The sequence below is a fragment of the Loxodonta africana genome, chromosome 4, assembly GCF_030014295.1.
Source record: "Loxodonta africana isolate mLoxAfr1 chromosome 4, mLoxAfr1.hap2, whole genome shotgun sequence".
Taxonomy (NCBI): domain Eukaryota; kingdom Metazoa; phylum Chordata; class Mammalia; order Proboscidea; family Elephantidae; genus Loxodonta; species Loxodonta africana.
Genome location: NC_087345.1, coordinates 43,183,435 through 43,207,131, shown reverse-complemented (window position 1 = coordinate 43,207,131; position 23,697 = coordinate 43,183,435). Strand labels below are relative to the sequence as shown.

The 23,697-nt window shown below is 38.5% G+C and overlaps 1 long non-coding RNA gene across 50 annotated transcripts in view; it reads left to right on the top strand.

Moving 5' to 3' along the window:
* The window catches only part of LOC111753149 (uncharacterized), a 416,755-nt gene that overhangs the window by 75,432 nt on the left and 317,626 nt on the right, over nt 1–23,697 (top strand). For 40 of the 50 annotated variants that reach the window (XR_010321746.1, XR_010321732.1, XR_010321771.1 and 37 more), the window contains 2 exons: nt 18,364–18,440; nt 19,644–19,866. This is a non-coding gene — a long non-coding RNA (uncharacterized LOC111753149). Of the gene's footprint in view, nt 1–17,417; nt 17,457–18,339; nt 18,441–19,643; nt 19,867–23,697 lie in introns of all 50 variants that reach the window. The other 10 variants (XR_010321779.1, XR_010321774.1, XR_010321778.1 and 7 more) reach the window with 3 other exon arrangements.

Sequence of the window (23,697 nt, the reverse complement as noted above, 5' to 3'; positions counted from 1 at the left end):
AGAGAGGCAACATCAAGTGCAAAATCCTAATGTGGGGAAAAAGTTTGGTGGATGTAATGGTTAATGGTATGTGTCAACTTGGCTAGGCTATGATTCTCAGTAGTTTGACAGGTATTATATAATCATCCTCCATTTTGTGATCTGATGTGAGTAGCCAGTCGGTTGGAATGGAAGTTTCCTTGGGGGTGCGGCCCACATCCAATATGTACGGATGTTTTGGTTAAGCTTGCTTTCTCTTGATCCTGCACCCGACTCATTACGCCCTGACCTCAGATTCTTGGGATGTGAGCCAGCAGCCTGCTGTCTGACCTGCTGATTTTGGGTTGGTCAGCTCCTGCAACCACGTGAGTTAGGAGCAGCCTCCAGCCTGATGCCCAACCCATGGATTTGGGGCTTGCGAGCCTCCACAATTGCGTAAGCTATTTCCTGGAAATAAATCTCTCTATTTATATGTGTACTTCACTGGTTTTCCTCCTCTAGAGAGCCCAGACCAGCCCAGACTAAGACAGTGGGTTAGAGGCATAGAAAGAAATCCAGTGAATGAGGAGGGTACTGGAGTATGATGCCACCGGGGAAGTAGGAGTTGGCCAATTCATTTTAAGGTCAGTGAAGGCTTGGTGGCACAGTGGTTAGGAGCTATGGCTGCTAACCAAAAGGTCAGCAGTTTGAATCCACCAGCTGCTTCTTGGAAACTCAATGGGGCAGTTCTGCTCTTTTCTATGGAGTCGTTATGAGTTGGACTTGATAGCAGCGGGTTTGGTTTTGGTCAGGGGAGCTCAAACATGCATTTTTTGCTATTCAGCTTCTGTTTAAACTCTGAACAATTAATATATGAGAGGGAAAAATGTAATGAGAATGTCAATAATGTAGCTGTGTGAACTTGAGTAAGTTATTAACTTCTTTGCCTCAGTTTTCTCATATGTAAAATGGGGATGGTAACAAGTGTACTAACTTTATGGGTTACTGAGAAGACTAAAGGAAGTAATACATGCACCCACATTCCAAGTGATATATGCTGGCTATTACTAGTTTTGATTCCATATGAAGTTAGAGCATCTGAGAATTTGGTTCATTTTACCTGGATTACTTACAAAAATGTCTTCATAGCAATACAATTAAATATGCTCGCAGTTTCATCAATGATTACTTTAGCAACAGGTCATATGTATGATGTTTTTGTTTTTTCTATTAAACCTTCTTTGCCTACCCGGTTATAAACATGCCGTGTATAAGTTTTCGTGCAAAAATTTTCTTCTGAGGTTTTAATGCAAAAAAAGCATCTCTTGATGATTTAGTATCTATCGTTTTATTAGACAATAAGAAGCAAACAACTCATCACTTTCTCTTTCTTACGTTGTATTGGATGACAGGATTGTCAGAATTAAGTTTCTGCTTGTTTTAGGTTAGTGTAGGTTTACGGAATTTATAACGTAGTTATTTTCCATAGGGCAAATATATTGCTATAGATATTCCTTTCATTATTTTAAAGGCTTATGAGATAAGCATTTTATTATATTCTGCTTGAAATAGTTTTTAAAATAATCGAAGCCTAAATTAAATTTACAAAACACTATTTATATGAGAAAATGCACTCTATTCCACAGAAACAAGGTATAAGAGAATTTTGGAGCATAGCTCATTTACAAATTGGGGGGAGGGGTTATTCCTATATTAGGATAAAGATAAAAAAAAAAACAGATAGATACTCTTAAATGTCTTATTAAATTATATCCTTAGAGAACACATTCCCTACAAAGAGAAGCAAAATTTAAGACCTGTGTTTTCTGGATGATACATGTTAAGTGTCAGAATAGAGGTGTTATATAAATTTATCTTTATATGTTATTTATTAAAGATAAATAGGAGCCATATAACATTTTTTTTTTAATCTAAGAACACCTTTCTCAGAATTCATCCTATCACTCATTCATTCATTCGCTCATTTAATGAATGCCTGTTGAAGGCCTATTTTGTACCAGGGTTATAAATACACAGATTAACTGAAGTGTCTGTGAGATGTAACAGGAGAAGTGTCCTGGGGCCAGAAAATGAAAGGGCTTGTACGACAGCTGTGCTGTGGAGTTAGAATTTCAACCGGAAGGCAATGAGGAGACACTGAAGCACTTTAGGCAAAGTAATGACATGATCAGATTTGCTTCTTAGAATAATCTTTGAAAACTGGGAGATTAATTGAGAGTGCTTATGGGGAAATGATGGACAGGTGAGTAGGTGGAATCATATATAAACCCCAAACCCATTGCTTTCAAGTTGATTCTGACTCATAGCAATCCTATAGGACAGAGTATAACTGCCCCATAGGGTTTCTGAGCAGTGGCTGGTGAATTTGAACTGCCGATCTTTTGGTTAGCAGCTGAACGCTTAACCACTGCACAACCAGGGCTCCAGGGTCATATAAAGGGAGACCAATAACTAACTTTTTCATAACTCCACAGGAGAAATATTTGGTATGGGCAGTGTTGTTGTTGTTAGGTGCCATAGAATCACTTCTGACTCATAGCGACCTACGTACAACACAATGAAACACTGCCCAGTCACAGTTGTTGTTATGCTTAAGCCCATTGTCGTAGCCACTGTGTCAATCCATCTCATTGAGGGTCTTCCTCTTTTCTGCTGACCCTGTACTTTACCAAGCATGATGTCCTCCTCCAGGAACTGATCTCTCTTGATAACATGACCAAAGTATGTGAGACGTAGTCTCGCCATTCTTGCTTCTAAGGAGCATTCTGGTTGTATTTCTTCCAAGACAGATTTGTTTGTTCTTTTCGCAGTCCGTGTTATATTTAATATTCTTCTCCAACACCACAATTCAAAGGTGTCAATTCTTCTTCGGCCTTCCTTATTTATTGTCCAGCTTTCACGTGCATATGAAGTGATCGAAAACACCATGGCTTGGGTCAGGCACTCCTTAGTCTTCAAGGTGACATTTTTCTTTTTAACACTATAAAGGGGTCTTTTGCAGCTGATTTGCCCAATGCAAATTTTGATTTCTTGACTGCTGCTTCCTTGCGTGTTGATTGTGGCTCCAACTGTAATGAAATTCTTAACAACTTCAATCCTTTCTCTGTTTATCATGACGTTGTTCATTGGTCCAGTTGTGGGGATTTTTGTTTTCTTTATGTTGAAGTATAATCCATACTGAAGGCTGTGGACTTCGATCTTCATTAGTAAGTACTTCAAGTCCTCTTCACTTTCAGCAAGCAAGGTTGTGTCATCTGCATTATGCAGGTTGATAACAAGTCTTCCTCCAGTTCTGATGCCCCAATTCTTCTTCATATAGTCCAGCTTCTCGGATTATTTGCTCAGAGTACAGATTGATTAGGTATGGTGAAAGGATACAACCCTGACACACTCATTTCCTGGCTTTAGGCCACGCAGTATCCCCTTGTTCTGTTTGAATAACTGCCTCTTGATCTGTGTACAGGTTCCTCATGAGCACAACTGAGTGTTCTGGAATTCCCATTCTTTGCAATGATATCCATAATTTGTTATGATCCACACAGTTGAGTGCCTTTGCATAGTGAATAACAGACAGGTTTTCTCAGCAGTGATATCCCTGGTTCCATATCCTCTTCTGAATTTGGCTTGAATTTCTGGATGTTCCCTGTGGATGTTTTACTGCAACTGCTTTTGAATGATCTTTAGCAAAATTTTACTTGTGTGTAATATTGTTCAATAATTTATGCATTCTGTTGGATCACCTTTCTTGGGAATAGGCATAAATATGGATCTTTTCTAGTTGGTTAGCCAGGTAGCTGTCTTCCAAATTTCTTGGCATACATAAGTGAACGCTTCCAGCACCGCATCTGTTTGTTGAAGTGTCTCAAGTGGTATTCCGTCAACTCCTGGAGACTTGATTTTTTGCAATGCCTTCTGTACAGCTTGGACTTCTTCCTTCGGTACCATTGGTTCCCGATCATATGCTACCTCCTGAAATGGTTGAAAGTCAACCAGTTCTTTTTGGTATAGTGACTGTATATTCCTTCCATCACCTTTTGATACTTCCTGTGCCATTTAATATTTTCCCCATAGAATCCCTCAATATTGCCACTTTTTTCTTCAGTTCTTTCAGCTTGAGAAATGCCAAGTATGTTTTTCCCTTTTGGTTTCCTATCTCCAGGTTTTTGCACATGTGATTATAATACTTTGTCTCCTCAAGCCGCTGTTTGAAATCTTTTTTTCAGCTCTTTAACATCATTTCTTCCTTTAGCGTTAGCTACTTGAAGCTCAAGAGCAAGTTTCGGAGTCTCTTCTGACATCCATTTTGGTCTTTTCTTTCTTTCCTGTCTTTTTAATGACCTCTTGCTTTCTTCACGTATGCCCCCACGAATCTGTCAGCTTGTGGTACTGTGGGAGCTTACGTGTTGCTGTGATGCTGGAAGCTATGCCGCTGGTATTCAAATACCAGCAGGGTCACCCATGGAGGACAGGTCTCAGCTGAGCTTCCAGACTAAGACAGACAAGGCAGAAAGAATTAGCAGTCTACTTCTGAAAAGAATTAGCCAGTGAAAACCTTATAAATAGCAGCGGAACATTGTCTGATATAGTGCGGGAAGATGAGCCCCTCAGGTTGAAAGGCGCTCAAAATACGGCTGGGGAAGAGCTGCCTCCTCAAAGTAAAGCCAACCTTAATGATGTGGATATAGTCAAGCTTTCAAGACCTTCATTTGCTGAAGTAACACGACTTAAAATAAGAAGAAACAGCTGCAAATATCCATTAATAATTGGAACATGGAACTATGAAGTATTAATCTAGGAAGTTGGAAATTGTCAAAAATGAAATGGAGTGTATAAACATTGACAACCTAGGCATTAGTGAGCTGAAATGGACTATTATTGGCTGTTTTGAATCAGACAATCATATGGCCTGCTATGCCGGGAATGACAACTTGAAGAGGAATGGCATTGCATTCATTGTCAAGCAGAACATTTCAAGATCTATCCTAAAGTACAACACTGTCAATGATAAGATAATATCCATAAAAAAAAAAAAAAAACACACCTACAAGAAAAACCAGTTAATATGACTACTATTCAAATTTAAGCACTAACCACTGAGGCCAAAGATGAAGAAACTGAAGATTTTTACCAGCTTCTGCAGTCTGAAATTGATTGAATATGCAATCAGGGTGCATTGATAATTACTGGTGATTGCAATGCAAAGGTTGGAAACAAAGAAGAAGGACTGGTATTTGGAAAATATGGCCTTGGTGATAGAAATGATGCTGGCGATCGCATGATAGAATTTTGCAAGACCAATGACTTCTTAATTGCAAATATCTTTTTTCACCAACATAAACAATGGATCCCACCAGATGGAATACACAGGAATCAAATCGACCACATCTGTGGAAAGAGACAACGGAAAAATCTCAGTATCATTAGTCAGAACAAGGCTAGGGTTGACTGCGGAACAGACCATCAATTGCTCGTATGCCAGTTCAAGTTGAAACAGAAGAAAATTAGAACAAGCCCAGGAAAGCCAAAGTATGACCTTGAGTATATCCCACCTGAATTTAGAGACCATCTCAAGAATAGATTTGACGCTTTGAACACTCATGACTGAAGACCAGCCAATTGGCAGTGAGCAGGAGAAAAATGGCTGAATATAAGAAGTACTTAGAATTTTGATAAAATTGTCTGGGATGACTTAGATTTCTGACTTGAAGAGGAGGTAGATAATGCTGGTATTTATGAGAACATGGTCTAAGTGAGGTAGTGATTGGTGGGATTTAAAACAATGCAATTGGTTTGAAATACGTTGAAATTTAGATGGGCAGCTGGATTGTTGGTGAATTTATTGGCCTAGAGCTCAGGAATGGAGATAGAAATTTGGGACACACTAAAAGATAGGCAGTCATTGAAGGTATAGGTATAGATAAGATAGAGGTTTGGGAGACATTAAAATATTGATAAGCATTGAAAACATAGGTATAGATAAGATTTCCTAAAGGAGTGCCAGATAGAATAAGTTGTTGACAATGGAAACTTGGTGGAAGTAACAAGAGGGAGAATAGTACAGAAGGAGATGATCTAAGTGAGATCAGGTAAATGGGAGTGGGGGTGGGGGGGTGGAATTCAGGGAATATAACTTTGGGAGAAGAGAGTTTTAAGTTTAAAGTAGTATATAATGCAAAATGCTAAAGAGAGGTCAAGTAAGATGAGGAATAAAAAGAATACTTTGGAATTTGAAATTAGGATGATACCAGAAACTATGGCAGGAACAATTTTAACAGAAAAAAGGATGTGAAAACTGAGTCAAAAGTATGAAAAATGAATGAGGGGTGAAAAACTACAAACAATGGATTTAGACTCTGGCTTTTAAAGAGAAGGAAAGACAGCAGTAGTTACAGGGGTATTGAAGGAAGAGACAGGATTGTTTTAATATTGGGAGTGACTTGACTATAATTTTATGCTGAGTAAACCTTCAAGGGAAGAGTGGATATTTGATGACCAAAGGTCCCCGACAAAAAAGAAGGATGGATTCAGAGTGCAAGTCAAGGGAGAGGTACCTTTCCGCTTCAATTCTGTTGAAACTTTATAGAACTCCACAACAATAGGGTAACTTATACGTATCCTTCATCAATTAGTAATCTTCACTTTTAACCAATGGGAATTAAAAAAAAAAAAAGGTTGCTTTTCTTTATACTCTCAAATAGAACAATATCTATAGTCATGGCCCTCATAGAGTCTCAGGATTCTTTATTCCTTCTGCTCATTCTTCAGATTTTGTGACTTGGTAGAATTTGTTCTCCATTAATTCCAACAAAATTATGCTTAGTGTCAGGGAAATGATGACGAACAAAACACAGTTCCTGCTCTTGGGAAGTTCTACTGGCACACTACATAACACACATGTCTATTACAAATAGAGAATACTTGGGAAAATTATAGCACCATATTTGACTTGAGTACATAAAAGGACATATTTCAGAAATTAAAAGCTCTCTGAATGGGTTGGAAATGTGCCTTTTTAGTTGATACTACAAAGGGTCTAGCTAAGAGTTAATGTTAAGGAATTTATGATTATTGCTGATGACAGTAAAATGACAATAGTGTACTGATAATAATAATATGATCCTTGATCCATTTATCCATTAAGTATGATGGTGACAGAAAAAGTGTCAACTTCCCCTTTGCACAAAATTTTAGTGGGAGTTCTAATAATATACACACACAAACAGTTGTGGTATTGATTCCAACTTGTGGTGATACCATGTGTACCAGAGTAGAACTGTGCTCCATAGGGTTTTCAATGTTTGATTTTTCAGAGTACATTGCCAGGCCTTTCTTCCAAGACATATCTGGGTGAATTCAAACCTCCAATATTTCAGTTAGTAGCTGAGCACTTTTACCGTTTGCTCCTCCCAGAGACTCCTAATAACACAAGTTTTCACAAAAAAAAAACCCATATAATTCCTCTCATAAAAAAAAAAAATAGTACTACTGAAGAACTCCAATTCTTCACAAAAAGTGCTTTCAAAGATGTCAGTTTCTGTTTTTTCACTATTAATCAATTGTCTTGAGGATATGGATCTTGCCTAGTTCTTTTCTTTCAAGGCATGCCATACTGGGAAAAACACAATATTTGAATCACCTTTCTTTGGAATGTGCACAAATATGGATCTCTTCCAGCTGGTTGGCCAGGTAGCTGTCTTCCAAATTTCTTGGCATAGACGAGTGAGCACTTCCAGTGCTGCTTCTGTTTTCTAAAACATCTCAATTGATATTCAGTCAATTCCTGGAGCCTTGTTTTTCACCAATGCCTTCAGTGCAGCTTGAACTTCTTCCTTCAATACCATGGATAGAACAAATAGAACTAACAAGTATGAAACACCTTCTGGAGGGCAAGCACAGAACAAGGTGCTTCCCCAAGAACTGTCTCTCAAAGTGCGAGGGTCATAATGTATGGACTGACTTGTGCTACTGATTGTGGAAGCTGAGAGGAAAATTGTCATTACACACTGCATGTATGTCCTCAAACTGAACGTCTGACTGGACAAGTGTCAGATCTTCTGCTCTCTGTAGGAACACTGCTGTGTTCTTTTTACTGGTAGAAAGAAGTTCTCCTCACATTATTATGATTAAAGAGTATCATTTGAGGAAATAAATATACTTATTGTCATGGATTGAATTGTGTCTCCCCAAAATATCTGTCAACTTGGCTGGGCCGTGATTCCCAGCAGTGTGTGATTGTCCACCATTTTGTCATCTGATGTGATTTTCCTATGTGTTATAAATCCTACTGCTATGATGTTAATGAGGCAGGATTAGAGGCATTATGCTAATGAGGCAGGACTCAATCTACAACAGTAGGTTGCATCTTAAGTCAATCTCTTTTGAGATATAAAGGCCAGCAGAGAGACATGGGGACCTCATATTACCAAGAAAAAAGAGCCTGGAGGCTAGTGTGTCCCTTGGACCTGGGGTTCCTGCATGGAGAAGCTCCTAGACCAGGAGGATATTGATGACAAGGACCTTCCCCCAGAGCCAACAGAGAGAGAAAGCCAACCCCTGGAGTTGGAGCCCTGAATTCAGACTTCTAGCCTAGCCTCTTATACCATGAGACTAGGGTATACATGTAAAAGCTGGACAATGAATAAGGAAGACAAAAGAAGAAATGATGCCTTTGAATTAGGGTGCTGGTGAAGAATAATGAATATACCATGGACTGCCAAAAGAATAAACAAGTCTGTCTTGGAAGAAGCACAGCCAGAATGCTCCTTAGAAGCAAGGATGATGAGACTATGTCTCACACACTTTGGACATGTTATCAGGAGAGAACAGTTCCTGGCAATCCCCCCAAAAATGTGTGCATCAATTTGGCTGGGCCATGATTCCTGGTATTGTGATTTCCTATATGTTGTAAATCCTGCATCTGTGATATTAATGAGGGGGGATGGACAGTTGTGTTAGTGAGTCAGTATTCAATCTACAAGATTAGGTTGTGTCTTGAGGCAATCTCTTTTGAGATAGAAAAGAGAGAAGCAAGGGGAGAGACAGGGGACCTCACGCACCAGGAAAGCAGTGCTGGGAGCAGAGCGCAGGTTTGGACCTGGGGTTCCTGCACAGAGAAGCTCCTAGTCCAGGGGAAGATTGATGAGAAGGCTGACAGATGGAGAAAGCCTTCCCCTGGAGCGAATGCCCTGTGGTATTTCTGTTATAGCAATACTAGATGACTAAGACAACCCTCAACAAGACGGATTGACACAGTGGCTGCAACAATGTGCTCAAGCACAACAATGATTGCGTGAATGTCACAAGACAGGGCAGTGTTTCGTTCTGTTGTACAGAGGGTAGCTATGAGTTGGGACCGAGTCGACGACACCTAGCAGCAATGACAACAGACTGTGAGAGAATAAATTTCTCTTTGTTAAAGCCATCCAGTTGTGGTATTTCTGTTATAGCACCACTAGATAACTAAGACACCTGGAAAATTGTAGAGGTTCAGAATTTTGGTTGGTTTTGTGCAGCCAACTAAAAGTCAGAGGAAAATGAAGTCAGGCTTCCTTACAGTAAATTGGCAGTTACAGTCATGTCCATGGTCAGCTGAAAAAGAACCATCCACCAGAGATGAATCTGTTAAGAAACTGAATACCTTTGCTATCCAGGTTACTCTTTCAGGGGACATTAATGATTGACAGTACATGTAGAATGATCCGAGTTATACATCACTCTGTAATTAAAGTTTTCTTTTGCCTTCTCTTGACTTCTGTGACTTGACACGTATTTCTCAACCTTTCCTTGTCGACACTTTTGGGTCCAGAAGTTGGGAATAATATTAGTAGCTTCTGTGTTTTGAAGGAACCTAGCTCCCAGATGTTATATCATTTGGCATGAACTTTCGATTAAGTACCTGGCAAACATACCCACATAAAAGCTTAATGAACAATAGCCTTTAACCTGAGTTTACTGATTTCATAGAAAGGCACTGGGCACTCAAACCTGGAAAGTAATATGCACTTTAATCACCTTGGCCCGTTGACCTGTTGCCTATTGAGTGGATTCTTACTCATAGTGACCCTATAGGATAGAGTAGAACTGCCCCAAAGGGTTTCCAAGGAGCAGTTAGTTGGTAGATTTGAACTGCTGACTTTTTGTTTAGCAGCCGAGCTCTTAACTATTGTGCCACCAGGGCTCCAGTTAATCAACTTGCCCTTGCCAATTTTACTCTTAACTTTTGAGCAGCTTCATTTCTTTCCATATCCCTGAACTAAGAAAAAAAAAAAAATTACAAACTAAATATAATTCCCTCACCAAAACTGATTTCTATGGCATTAATTGGTGATTATGCATAAATGCATTAGGACTTGCTGTCTGTCTTTTAGACATGCATGATCTTTTTTATGCCTTGCCCAGTTCCATGGCTCATGTAAATCATGTGTACCAGGCAGCTAGAGCCCTTAGATAGCTGTGTGCTTTATCCTTCTGAGGGCCAAAGCCAGGTTCACCTCGGCAGGTATTGTCTTATGTTCATCAGAAAGTGGGGTTGTTTTGCTCATCTTATGTCATGTGAGGAAATACAGCAGAAGTGCATAAGAGCAAATTCTTTGGAATCCTACAGAGCACGATCCGAACACCACCTCTGCTTTCTGCTAGCTTTAAAGCTGGGCAAGTCCCTCCAAGTCCTTTATGCCTCAGTTTCTTCATTGGTAAAACGAAGATTAACTGAACCTCATATTGGTGTAGGCTTAAATGAGTTAACTGTATAAATAGCTAGAGCCCTGGTGGCCCAGCGGTTAAAGGCTTGGCTGGTAACTGAATGGTCAGGTGGTTCAAACCCACCAATTGCTCTGTGGGAGAAAAAACCTCGCGATCTGCTCCCATAAAGAGGGTAGAAAACCCATAGGGCAGTTCTGCTCTGTCTTTGAGGGTCACTATGGGTCAAAATCGACTCAGTGGCACACAACAACTGTGTAGTTCCTGGCACAGAGCAAGCACAGATAACTATTATTGGCTATCATTTATGGCTCAAGGTTAGATAAAAAACAAACAAAAACCATGTAGCTTTCTCAGGATGTATTAGATTTAGTCCCTTTAAACTAAATGAGTAGTCCTCAACTGGAGGATGATTTTGCCTCCCAGGAGAGAGATATTTGGCAATGTCCAGAGACATTTTTGGTGGTCCTAATTCAGGGGGAGGGAGCTGCTACTGGCATCTAGTAGGTAGAGGTAGTGGGATATTTAGTTTCTAAACATGCTACTATTCACAAGCCAACCCTCCACAGCATAGAATTATCCAGTTCAAAATGTCAGCAGTGCTAGGGTTGAGAAGCCCTGAAGTAAATGGAAAGGAATCTTTCCATGGATGAGTCATGAGTAAATTATAATCAAGGAACCAGTCTATCAACAAATATTTGTTGCCCTTCTGTTTCAGATGTAATATCATCACCTTCCAGCTGTGGCAACTTTTATAATTTAAGAAGCATCTTCACATATATTAACCTATTTAATTCTGACCAAAGTCCCGAAAAGTAGGCTGGACTGACATTGTCCCTTTCTCCACTCCCACACTTTTTTTTAGTTTTTTTTTTGCAGATGAGGGAATAGGCTGAGAGGTTGACTTTTTCACAAAAACATAGATGTTAATTAAACCCAGATCTCCTGAGTCCCAAATACAGTGCCCATGCCACTCTCACTTGCCTGGCATTGCATTTCTGTGAGGAATGCAGGGGATATTTTAGACAGGTCCCTCCCCTTAAGACTCTTACTCAATTGTTAGAGATTTATACCCATGAACATTTATTCATACCTATATAGGAAACTCTGGTGGTGTAGTGGTTAAGAGCTACAGCTGCTAACCAAAGGATCAGCAGTTCGAATCCAGCAGGCACTCCTTGGAAACTCTGTGGGGCAGTTCTACTCTGTTCTATAGGGTCGCTATGAGTCGGAATTGACTCAATGGCAATGGGTTGGTTTTTGGATTGGGCTATAGGGAGCCTTGGTGGCACAGTGGTTAAGAGCTCAGCTGCTAACCAAAAGATCAGCAGTTCAAATCCACCAGCCACTCTTGGAAACGCTACAAGGCAGTTCTACTCTGTCCTATAGGGTTGTTATGAGTCAGAATTGACTCAACTGCAACAGGTTTGATTTTTTATCGGGTTTTAGGGAGATGCTCTTCTCTCCCCTCAGTGTTAGAGAACATTGCAATGTAGCTAACAGGGAACCAGAGTGTTTTCTTTCTCTTGAACCTTAGAGTGCTCTTTTTCAACATAAATGGAGTAACTAGTCGGAAAAACAAGGGTGCTACCCTTTCTTTGCAATCTGTACTTTCATAGCATATGCCATCGTGTTCCTTTCCCCACCAGTCCTCCTACATAGCCCAGATGGTGCCTAGCCTGCTCTTGCAAACTTCGGATTGCCTCCCTTTCTTTCTCATGCCCGTTCTTTCCTGAGCTTTAGTGTGAGGAGCTGACGTTTACCGGCATGACATCCAACTTGAGGCCCAGATGTTAAAATATTCCAAAATGCAAAAAGTTTCAACATGTTAACTTTGCTCTTCTCAGATCACTGGCTATCAGTATGTCAGCACCTGCAGATTATTTCATGCAGTTTTGGAAAGCACTGGTTTTAATTCAGATTTTACGAAAGTTATAGGAATTTGGCTTAGGGGCTGTGGAGGGGCGGGGGGCGGGGAAGACATGTAAATGCCCAGTCATTGCATAGCTGCTTGGTATCTCTGAAGAACAATGTACCTTCCTCTTCACACATGCTGTGTTTATGCTGTCAAATTAGCTTATATTATTTTGACAAGTGAGTAAAATGGGTTCAAGGTGATACACAGTCACAAATAAGTTTAAATACTCAAGCTATCAAAAAAAGCAGCTTAAGCGTTAGGTAATCTTACGACAGACAAAAAAACAGGTTCATGATTAATTTAGTTCATGTTTATTATCAAAAAGTTATCAAAAGTCTCTAAGAAAACTTTCTTCATGAGGAGTTCGAGGATGGGGATAATAAAATTTGCTCTGGTATTTCTTACTCAAGTGCACGTAACCACTACCAACACAAATATTTGCAAATATTGTGTTAGTTTACAATACTTCAACAAACAATATAGTTTAGAACTACTTGTACCCAAACAAGGGGGTTTTTGTTTGTTTGTTGCTATGTTTATTTTGCTTTAGAAAGCGTACCTTGATGAAAATCATTGAAAGTTCAACGGTGCTTCACAGACAAATAATTTGGAAAGATATAGACCCAAGCTGGCTTTCTTCCTCCCTAAGGACATGGAGGGAAGTGAAGTGTAAAACAGAATCCTTCTTGATTTATTTTTACTTGGGTGGCTTTGGAAGTTACTCAAAACTTATGTGCTCCATAAAAGACAGAACTGAAAGTAATATAAGATGCAGAGACTACCAATGAGAAATATTTTCCAGAGCCCACCCTTACCCCTCAAGGAGGCTGTTAAACAAGGCTTCAAGAACATGTTCCTTCTGGTTTGAACCCCTGCTGAGAATTTGCATTTCCACCCCAGATACACTGGATCAGAACCTACATTTGAACAAGATTCCCAGGTGATTTTTATATATAATAAAATTTGAGAACCACTGCGTTACTAGTAGTTCTCAGAATTGTTCCTTATATGCCAGATGAAGGGGGTATGCTCATAATATTTTTCTCTGAGCAGTCCTTGTTGTTAGCTGCCATGGAGTTGGCTTGCAACTCATGGCAACCCCATGCACAAAGGAGGGAAATGCTGCCTAGTTCTGCATCACCCCCATGATTGGCTGAGAATAGAAACTTTGTGATCCATAGGGTTTTCATTGGCTGATCTTCAGAAGTAGATCACCAGGCCTTTCTTTCTAGTACATCTTAGTCTGGAAACTGCCAAAACCTGTTCAGCATCATAACAACATGGTTGTGCATGAGGTACATTGGCGAGGAATCAAACCTGGGTCTCCCACATAGTATTGTTTTTGTTTGGTGCCATCGAGTTTATTTCGACTCATCACGACCCCATGTTAGAGCAGAATTTCCCTATGGGGTTTTCTTGACTCTAGTCTTTACTGAAGCAGATTGCCCAGTCTTTCTCCAGTGGAACCACTGGGTGGGTTTGAAATGCCAACCTTTTGCTTAGCAGTCAAGGGCTTAACCATTTGCGCCAGAATTCTACCTCTGAACCACCAGTGTCTCCCACTGAGCAGTCCTTACCTAATATCATTCCTCTCCTCAGAACCCTTCCAAAGCTTCCCACTGCCTTAAAGACCTTAATCCCTAACATGTTATATGGAGGTCGTCATTGGATTGAATTGTGTCCCCCAAAAATATGTGTCAACTTGGCTAGGCCATGATCCCCAGTATTGTGTGATTGTCCTCCACTTTGTGATTGTGATTACAAAATGAGGATTAGGGTGGGATTGTAACACCCTTACTAAGGTTGCATCCCTGATCCATTGTAAGAGGAATTTCCCTGGAGTATGGCCTGTACCACCTTTTATCTCTCATGAGATAAAAAGGAAAGAGAAGTGAGCTGAGAGGGGGAGACTTTGTACTACCAAGAAAGCAGTGCCAGGAGCAGAGCACTTCCTTTGGACCCGGGGTTCCTGCACGGAGAAACTCCTTGTCTGGAGAAAGATTGATCAGAAGGCTGACAGAGAGAGAAAGGCTTTCCCTGGAGCTGATGCCCTGAATTTGGACTTCTGGCCTACTAGACTGTGAGAAAATACATTTCTCTTTGTTAAAGCCATCTACTTGTGGTATTTCTGTTATAGCAGCACTAGATGACTAAGACAGAATTCACTCTAGATCTGGTCTCTGACTAGTTCCCCAGCCTCAGCTGATACCATCAGAACAGTCAGATGAATGCAGGAAACTATCAGCAGTTGATTCATCAAATATTTAGTGCTCAGTACAGTTCGCTATTGTTACAGCATGAAGGAGGAAGCAGGGAATAGAAGGAACTAGCGCTGGGCGGGGCTGTAGGGACTAGTTTTTGAGGCTTCGGTGTCAGTTTAAGAAACTCGAACTTCATCTAACTGGTAATACGGAGTCCCTGAAACATTTTAAACTAATTTGCGATGATGATTAATTGCTTCGAAAGGACTTAGTTTTTGGGGTGATAAAGAAGTCCACCGTCTAGTATTTGAATTTTAAAAAAAGCATGCCAACATAAAGAAATAAAATAATTTTCCCTTAAGACCATTCACTGAACAAATGCTTATTGAGACTTTACCAAGTGATAACACAGTAATATCGACTCATGATATGATATAGAACAAGACATTTTGATTGTTTTCTCACTGAGTTTGCAATCTGGTGGAGGACCAGTAGGCAAAAAATTAAATAGAACAATACAAATTATGATAGGTGTTAAGAAAGATGAAAACAGGATGATGGAATAGGGACTAACAGGAAGGGTTCCCATTTTTGATAAATTTCTGGAAAACGCTTCTTCGAGAAGGTGATCCTTAAGCTGCATCCCGAGAGAAGAGAAGTAACCAACCATTCAAAGAAAGAAAAGATGAGCATTCTGGGGAGCCAGGGAAGGCTTAGATATGGTTGCAGAGCTGAAAGACCAGTATGGCAGGATTTTATGGGGTAAGGTGGAGTAAAACATGAAATGAAATTACAAAGACAAAAGCTAGAATGTGCAGAGACTTGTAAACTCTGGTAAAAAATTTGGGTTATGTTCTCCTTTTTTCTTTGGGGGCAGCATAGAGTACATTTTCAACATGGTTACATGGGTATTTTTTTTACATGGATTATCTGATCAATTATGGATTTATATTTCTCTGTATACTAAATCTCAATACAGTTAAAATAGATTATGAATGATTATAATACATTTTTCAGGAAAAAAAGCCTAAAAGTGCTGGTAATTTTTAAATGAATCGTTTTACCTTTTAGCTCATTAGACAAAAGAGGAAAAACAAACACCATTTTAAATTGGTTATCGGTCTTCTAGAAAAAAAATTAACATCTTAATCTTTCAGCTAATCAATGATTGCAGTTTCAGAGACTATAAAAGGGGATTTTGACTTACACAGAGAATTTCTGAGAACTTTTTGGTTAAACCAAAACAAAAACAAACCCATTGCTGTTGAGCTGATTCCCCGAAAGTTGTATCTCTCTTTTTTAAGCCAGCAATCAATTTTATCCTTCAGTGTATGTCATACTCAGCAGAGAAAACAATTCAGTTGCACTGTATCCTAAGTCACAGAGGCTGATATCACTTACAAGCCAGCCTCTTAGATAAGGTTTCACTTTGGTGCAGGAAGATATAAGGTCTCATGGTGTAGCCTGGACCATTGTGATTTTGACTGGGGCAGAGTTCTAAGTACAAGCTGTAAATTGAGTGTATATTCCAAAAGATGACTTGAGAGATAGTTATAAAAATCTGTTTTTTAAAATACTACTCCCCCATTTAAAAATGATAGTTGCCTTTTCTATTAACTGAGTTAACACAGTACAATGATTCCAATATTTAGTAGTAATTGGAGCAAGACTAAAGGCTGTTTGGAAGCTAAACGACTGCTTAGACAAATTAAAAATTCCTTTAGCTATGTCCCGTGTGTGTTAAATATAGAGTGAAAAGGGGCACTTGACTCCAGCTTCTCTCCAAAAACCAAACCAAATCAAAACCATTGGGTCGAGTCAATTTTAACACGTAGTGACCCTATAGGACAGAGTAGGACTGCTTCCTAGGGTTTCCAAGGAGCAGCTGGTGGATTTGAATTGCCGACCTTTTGGTTAGCAGCCAAACACTTAGCCACTGTGCCACCAGGGCTCCAAATTACCTCTAAGAAGTGAATAAAAATTATCTGCCATTGAGTTTAAAGTTGTGCTAGTGTCCAGATTTTATAATCACATGAAAAATGATAAAAACATGTTTGATGCTCTTTTATTCCAAACTTTCTCCTGGGATTCTTTTTATTTCTCTTTTTTCAAAAATGATCCACTTTATTCTGAGAAAACTCTCTTCCATTATCATTTGCCTATTAATGAGATTCTTGTTTGACAATATAGTGAAATTACAATAAAGTGTAGTTACTACAAGCTGTCCTGTATGTGAGCTATGTAATAGGCTCAGTAGATCTCTATGAAGCCATATCTATCTATTTATAATGAGGCCAGCTTCTTGCAGAACACATGTTTCTGTCTCATATAACTAATTAATGAAGACTGAAATAATTGATGGTGAATGTAACAGAAGTATACCAGTAGATACTAAAGTTTATCTCCTTTTTCACCATTGGTTCCTTTATCTGTGATATAATATTAATTGAGTAATTTGACAAAACAATAGCTTTGTTTTCTGTCCAAATAGTGCAACGTGCCTATGGAATATACTGTCTAAAATTAAAAAGCCCCAAATAAAATCATGAATAGTAGATTTCTGTAGAAAACAAAAATCAATATCAAATAGTCATATTTAAATCATTTTCTTAAATTTCCAGGTCCTTCTTTAGTGGTCTGTTTTCCTGGTTAAGAAAGTGGTAAGATTTTAAGCTCAGTTTATTTATTTTTGAATGATTAAAGCCTTCACTTTTGTTAAACATGATACTAGGGACTGCACTGATTGATCCTCCAAGAAGTAAAACAATCCTCATTTCCACGATTTGAAAGTCTAAATAAATTCTAAAACCCCCCTTCTGTAGCAATGCAGTAACATCACTTGGTTAGCCAAGCCTGTGTGTATTTATGTAACTACAATATTGGATGAATGGAGTTTTAATAAAATTGAGTATAGGAGATGAACAGAGAAAACAAAAAGGATGTAGTGTTTCATGAGTTATGGGCCCACCTACAGTAAATAATAAAGCTGAACTAGCTGAGACGCAAAATAGGAAGAAGACTCCCCAGTCATAAAGAAATTTTATAAGAATGATATTACCTTTATGGTTTGAAAAGCAGTGAGAGATCAGTGATGACTAAGCCTGTTCCAGATCCCACAGGGAACCACGTACAGATCAATTGTTTTTAGATGAAATGTGCCTTTTCCCCTCCGCATTCTTAATCTTCCCTTTCTTAGCTCACCTTCTTGATATTAAAAAGACATTCCCCACCCCAGCCCCCCTCGGAAGAATTGAACTTTCCAAATACTTAGCTTATTGAGGTCACAAAACTTTTAGACAAAGATGCCGCCCTGTTGCTAGAAAATCCAAGTATCCGCCCTCACGTGGTTGCATATTATGTCAAGAACGTCTATCTTTTAATAATTGTGCTACTGTGGGTTTTCCAAATATGCTCACTTCTTTAGAATAATCTCATTGGATCTATGCAGATACATTTTCTAAGAAGATCTTTCAAAGTCCCTTTGTAGTTGGTGCTATGTCAGAAAGTAATAGGAATTTATCTTTTTTTTTTTTTTATTTTGAGCTTTTGTATCTTTTTCTCTTTGAGGAAAATGGAACAGTCTGTAGATGACATCAATCTTCTTGGTCTTTCGTCTCTTTTTTGATGGCTGAAGTGAGAGCAATGTAAGTTCCTGCATCTGTCTTTTGCTCACAGTACAAAGATAATAAATCAACCTTTTCTGAAGAGTCTGACTTCCACTTTTCAAAAGCAGCTGAGAATAAGAAGTCAAGGAGCTTTCACATTAGTCATTCTTGACCTATATGGGGTTGCATCAATGCCTGCTTTTTTGAAACCAAAGCCAAAACCAAACCCATTGCCATGGAGTCAATTCATAGTGACCCTAAAGAGCAGAGTAGAACGGCCCCACAGGGTTTCTAAGGTTATAAGTCTTTACGGAAGCAGACTGTCACATCTTTCTCTTGTGGATGGCTGGTGGGTTCGAACTGCCAACCTTCTGGTTAGGAGCTGAGTACTTAACCACTGTGCCACCAAGCCTCCTTACTTTGTTGAAAGAGAGAACTAAATTCATCTGCTATGCTCTTGGTAGAGTGTCTTTGGCACCGGAGAGGATAATTGCTGATAAATACTCAGTGTTCAAATAGAAATAGTTGGATAGTAGTAATATTAAGTGGAAAAAAAAAGAAAACTTGAATAGCATATAATTCTAACAGGGAAACTAGTCTGTAAGCACCACAGACTTTTTAACTTAAGTTTTCAGATTTTAATAGAAAATTTAATAGAAAAATTATAAAGCCTGAAGATGTTGCAAATTCTTTCCCTTTTGATGCTGTAAAAAGTCCATAAGGCACTAAAAACTTGACCTTTCTACCTTCTTCACAATCTGAGACTTATTTAAGGAATTTCAAAAACTTTTGATTTTTTGATGCTTTCAAACGAATCCGCATTTAATCATAGAGCCAATTAAAAGTTGACATATTCGTGCAGAGTATGAATTACATATCATGTCTAGAGCTAAGCAAAATGAACACAAGTACTGTGTTCAATGTCATGGTAGGTAAACTGCCTGTTTTAATTATTTTTTTTCCAGATCAGTTTACATAGTGGAACTCTAGCTTGATTTTATCTACCTTCAAACTCAGTTCACCCAACAGTAAAGGATCTGAACTGGCAACACTGTCTAGATAACAGATAAGCTAGTGTCACGTGGTACAGATGGAGGCTTCATTCTCTTTTTTTAAAGAAACCTCTTAAGATAGGTACTCGACTCAAAGACAGTTTTGCACACCATAACCCTAAAGCACAGTTTATAAACCACTGATGACAAAAATAAATTATTTCAAGCTGAGAAACATTTTTTCCTATAGGATAAAAACAACTTTATTGATGGACCAAATGTCTAAGGTGGGGGTCTTGTATTCACATCACCCGTTGTCATAGTCATCAAACGCACACAACGCCTAAGTCCGATTAATGGAAGATTGGACCAAATGGACGTCTGTAAAAGTGACGTGGGTAAGAAGATAATGCTTTGTGCCTTCAGTCCAAGCGCTTTACAAGCATTAAGCTCCTCAGTACCTTGTGAACTAGGTAAGCAATTTTCTATGCTTTGCTTTCCCTTTGTGCCTCAATATATCCAAGGTAAGGCTGCTGCTGCTGAATTATCTTTGAATATGTAATGATAACTATGAATTTTAAATATCTAAGTGTCCTCAGGAGGGACTGTATCTAATTCTGTGTGTTACATGATGTCTTAACAGCGAAAATGACCACATCTCTGCATCATATTACTTCTATTGTGTCTGGTAAAGACACACCTCATTTCACAAAGGGAATGTTCAGGCAAAGGCAGATCTTAGCATGAACGTACATGAGGACGGTTTTCAGCATCCTTCCATGACCTGCTTCTGAATGTGAGGGAAAGGGTGTACATTCAACAGTGGCTTTTCCCTTGCACTTTCTTTATAGCTCCTTGTCTGTAGGTTCACGGCCTAGGGAGGAGCTGGTAAGAACCAACGGACATGTAGAAATAACAATTTTGTACCTGCGTGCACAGAGGCCCCAGCCACATGAGGGAAAGATTTTGCAGGATTGCAAAGGAATGCCTTGTTCTCATTTGCGTTTAGAAGTCTACATAGTTGGTGTAAAGTTTTTTGAGCTTAAAAAGACGATTAAATACACAAACTGTGTGTAAAGGACTCACTTCCTAAATATACGATCAATTCAAAGAAATACTGAAGCAGTTTACACAGCAGGCATCATGTGAAACATCTGGGCGACTGTATGTTTCATGGCTTGACTGAATTGACCTGATACTTCTACATCTTATACAAGTAGCATCACTGTTAGCTGTTTTGATTCCTACAGTGTTTATAAGTATTAACTTGATTCTCCTGCAAAATTTCCTGTTGGTGAATTATGCTTTCCTGTTGTCTTGCTGGCATTCATAGAGGCATGGCAAAAAAAATCAGGCAGATAATAATCTTCTGTTTTTTGCTGCAAAACTGATTTTGAAGGCATCGTTGATTATGTTTCTCCATATGTAAAATATAATATCCCTCTGAGTTCTATAAATTTTAGAATTTGGTACCTGAAAGCAATTATTTTTTCTAAGTCATGATACAAGAAAATTATGCATCTCGTAATATTTGCTTTGTTGCCTTGGCTCTCAGGAAGCTCAAAGAGAAATAGTATTAATAATATAGTCTATATAATGACAATTTTATTTACCATTTATATAAAAGCAGTCAAAATCAGACAGCACCTAATATTTGGGTTATGCAAGCTACAGTGCTTGCTCACATGGAAATATTGACTGTACCACCATACACTAAAAAGGCGAAAAGTTTCTTTTGACTCTGGGAAACTGGCGGGCCAAATTTTGTGGCACTGATATGGCTAACCTTTACTTGAAGAAAAATGTAATGACAAAAAGAATGGAGTTATGGTCCCCTTATTCATTAGTTAGGGAGGCATCCCAGTGTACTCTGCTGGAAAGAACCCTAAATTCAGAGTCAGACTTACTTGGATTTGAATCATAGCCCTGATGCTATTTAGCTGTGTGATTTGGGGTGTATTGATAGCCTTGTTGAGTTTCAGCATTCTATTTGTGGAATATGTAAAGCTCTAAATGTGGTGCTCATACATAGTAGCTGTTCAATAAATATTGACTACTGCTGTCATTAATAATAATTACTGGTTAAAGCTTGGACTAGGTTATACTGGTTAAAACTTGAAAATAGACTTTTCTAGATGATTTTGTGGAGATACAAAAGAAATATGAACGAGTTCATGGACATTTTCAATTTAAATGTAGAAGTTTTAAAAATATTCAGCTATGTACATTTTAAGCATTTTATAAAAAGACTCTCTAAGAGTTTTTATTTTACTTGGATAACATGGAAGTCTAAAATATGTGTAGGATTTCATTCAGAGTTTAATCATAGTTTTATTTAAGAATGCCAAAGCTACGGTCAGTGTTTTAAAGAACAGAATCTTGATAATTAAAAGTGATAAATGTCAAATAATTAATGAGTTATGATTAAGGAATGTTCTAAAGTTTCATCGTTCTAAAACTCTAGGAACTACAGTACTGATTTTTAGAGTTTACATGTTTATAGTAGCCTCGCTCACTAATTGAAAAATATGATGCCTTCCAAAAGTTTGCTTGTAACTTGCTTATTTGAAACTCAGCATGAATTTTCTTACAGAAGATGTATTGTAAATGTTGGCAGATTTTCAGTTTAGCCCCCTCTTCCAAACCCCTCGAATCCATAATAATGAAGCTAAAGTTATATATGTTTTCAATAAAAGGCAGAAAACAATACTCTGGCATCACCTTTTTCTTCTAAAGCTAATAAAGTATTTTTAAGCATACAGAATATTCATGAAGTTTTTTAATTAAATATTTTCCCAATATGCAACCTATAATCAAGGAAAATTGAAAATGAAATAATTATAAAATTTATTTTGAATGAGTTTAATTAGATATGGACAAGAAGGCCAGAGGGAACGTCTGTATATATCTCAGTGGAAAATTCTGGGCCTTTTCAACGGTTTTGGAGGTTCAATTCAATAAATATGTTTTTAATTGGACCTGCCCATTGAGACTTTGTGCTGTGTATTTCAGGGAACACAAAGGTGAATAAAACACCCCCACTGTACTTACATACCAGTGACGATCAAGTTAAGCTGCCGTATCACAGGAAAGTGCAAAATAATCTCAGTTGAAACAAAGAGAAAAGTATATTTCCCTCCAACTAAAGAAGCCTGGAGTGATGTAGCCCAGGGCTAGTAGAGGGCTTCAGTTCCTTTTCCTCAGCTCTTTTGCTGCATATAGGCCACCTTATGGTCCATGATGTGTTCTGGAATTTTAGCCATCCCACCCACCTGTGTCTGAAGCAGCAAGAAGAAGGAAGGGAAAAGAGACAGTCACATCCCTAATTTTTAAGAAGACTTTCTGGAAGTCCATTCAGCACTTCTACTTACCTCTCATTTGGCCAGAACTTAGTCACATGGTCACTGATGTATGCAAGGCAGGCTGGGAAATGTGGTCTTTTAGCTCTTTGGCAATGTACCAGATTTAAAGTCAGAGCTCTATTACAAAAGATGGGGAGAAGAGGTATTGAGGGCAATCATCAGGCTCCTCAACATTCTGAAGGCACTTCCAATATAGAAATTTGTTGGTAAAAATAAAGACAATTACAATACCAGTTGAATGTATGAAACATCACAAGAAAAGCACACACAAAGACAATGGAAGTTAGAGAGCAAAAGTGTTTGGGAATACTGGGAATGTCTTTGTGAAAGCAACAGCATCTGAGAGGATCTAGAGGAATGAGTGGTATGTCAGACACTGTTGCCTACCCTAATCTACTCCGTTCCTTTGTTTCTTGATGGGAGACCTTAACATGAGTCCAACCAATGTTTCCAAAGAATGGAAAACTCTTTACGTCAGTTATTTAAGCCCCATTTAAGCTGAGAACTAAGCATAAAAGTAAACATGTTCATGAAGAGAACTTGAGAGCATCTTTAAGCAGTGTTTGAGGGTCCCACAGCATCATGAACTCTAGGCTGAGAAACACTGGTTTAAGCCCATAAAAAAGATCAAAGTATTTTCTGTAAGGGGCAGTATATTTTGTGGTTAAGGCTTGACCTAAGGCCAAATTGCCTAGGTTTGAATCCTAGTTTTGTCCCTTCCCACCCATCATAGTTTTGGACAAGCCCTTTTTATCATCTGCAAAATGAGGATTAATAATAGTACCCATTTCACAGATTATCATAAGGATTAAATAAATTAATATTTTTAAGTGCTTAGAACAGTGTCTGACACATAGCTTGTGTATATTAGTGCTTATCAGATAAATAAAAATAATTTTAAAATTGTTTTTACAGAATTAGTAATTCTTAACATTATGAAGG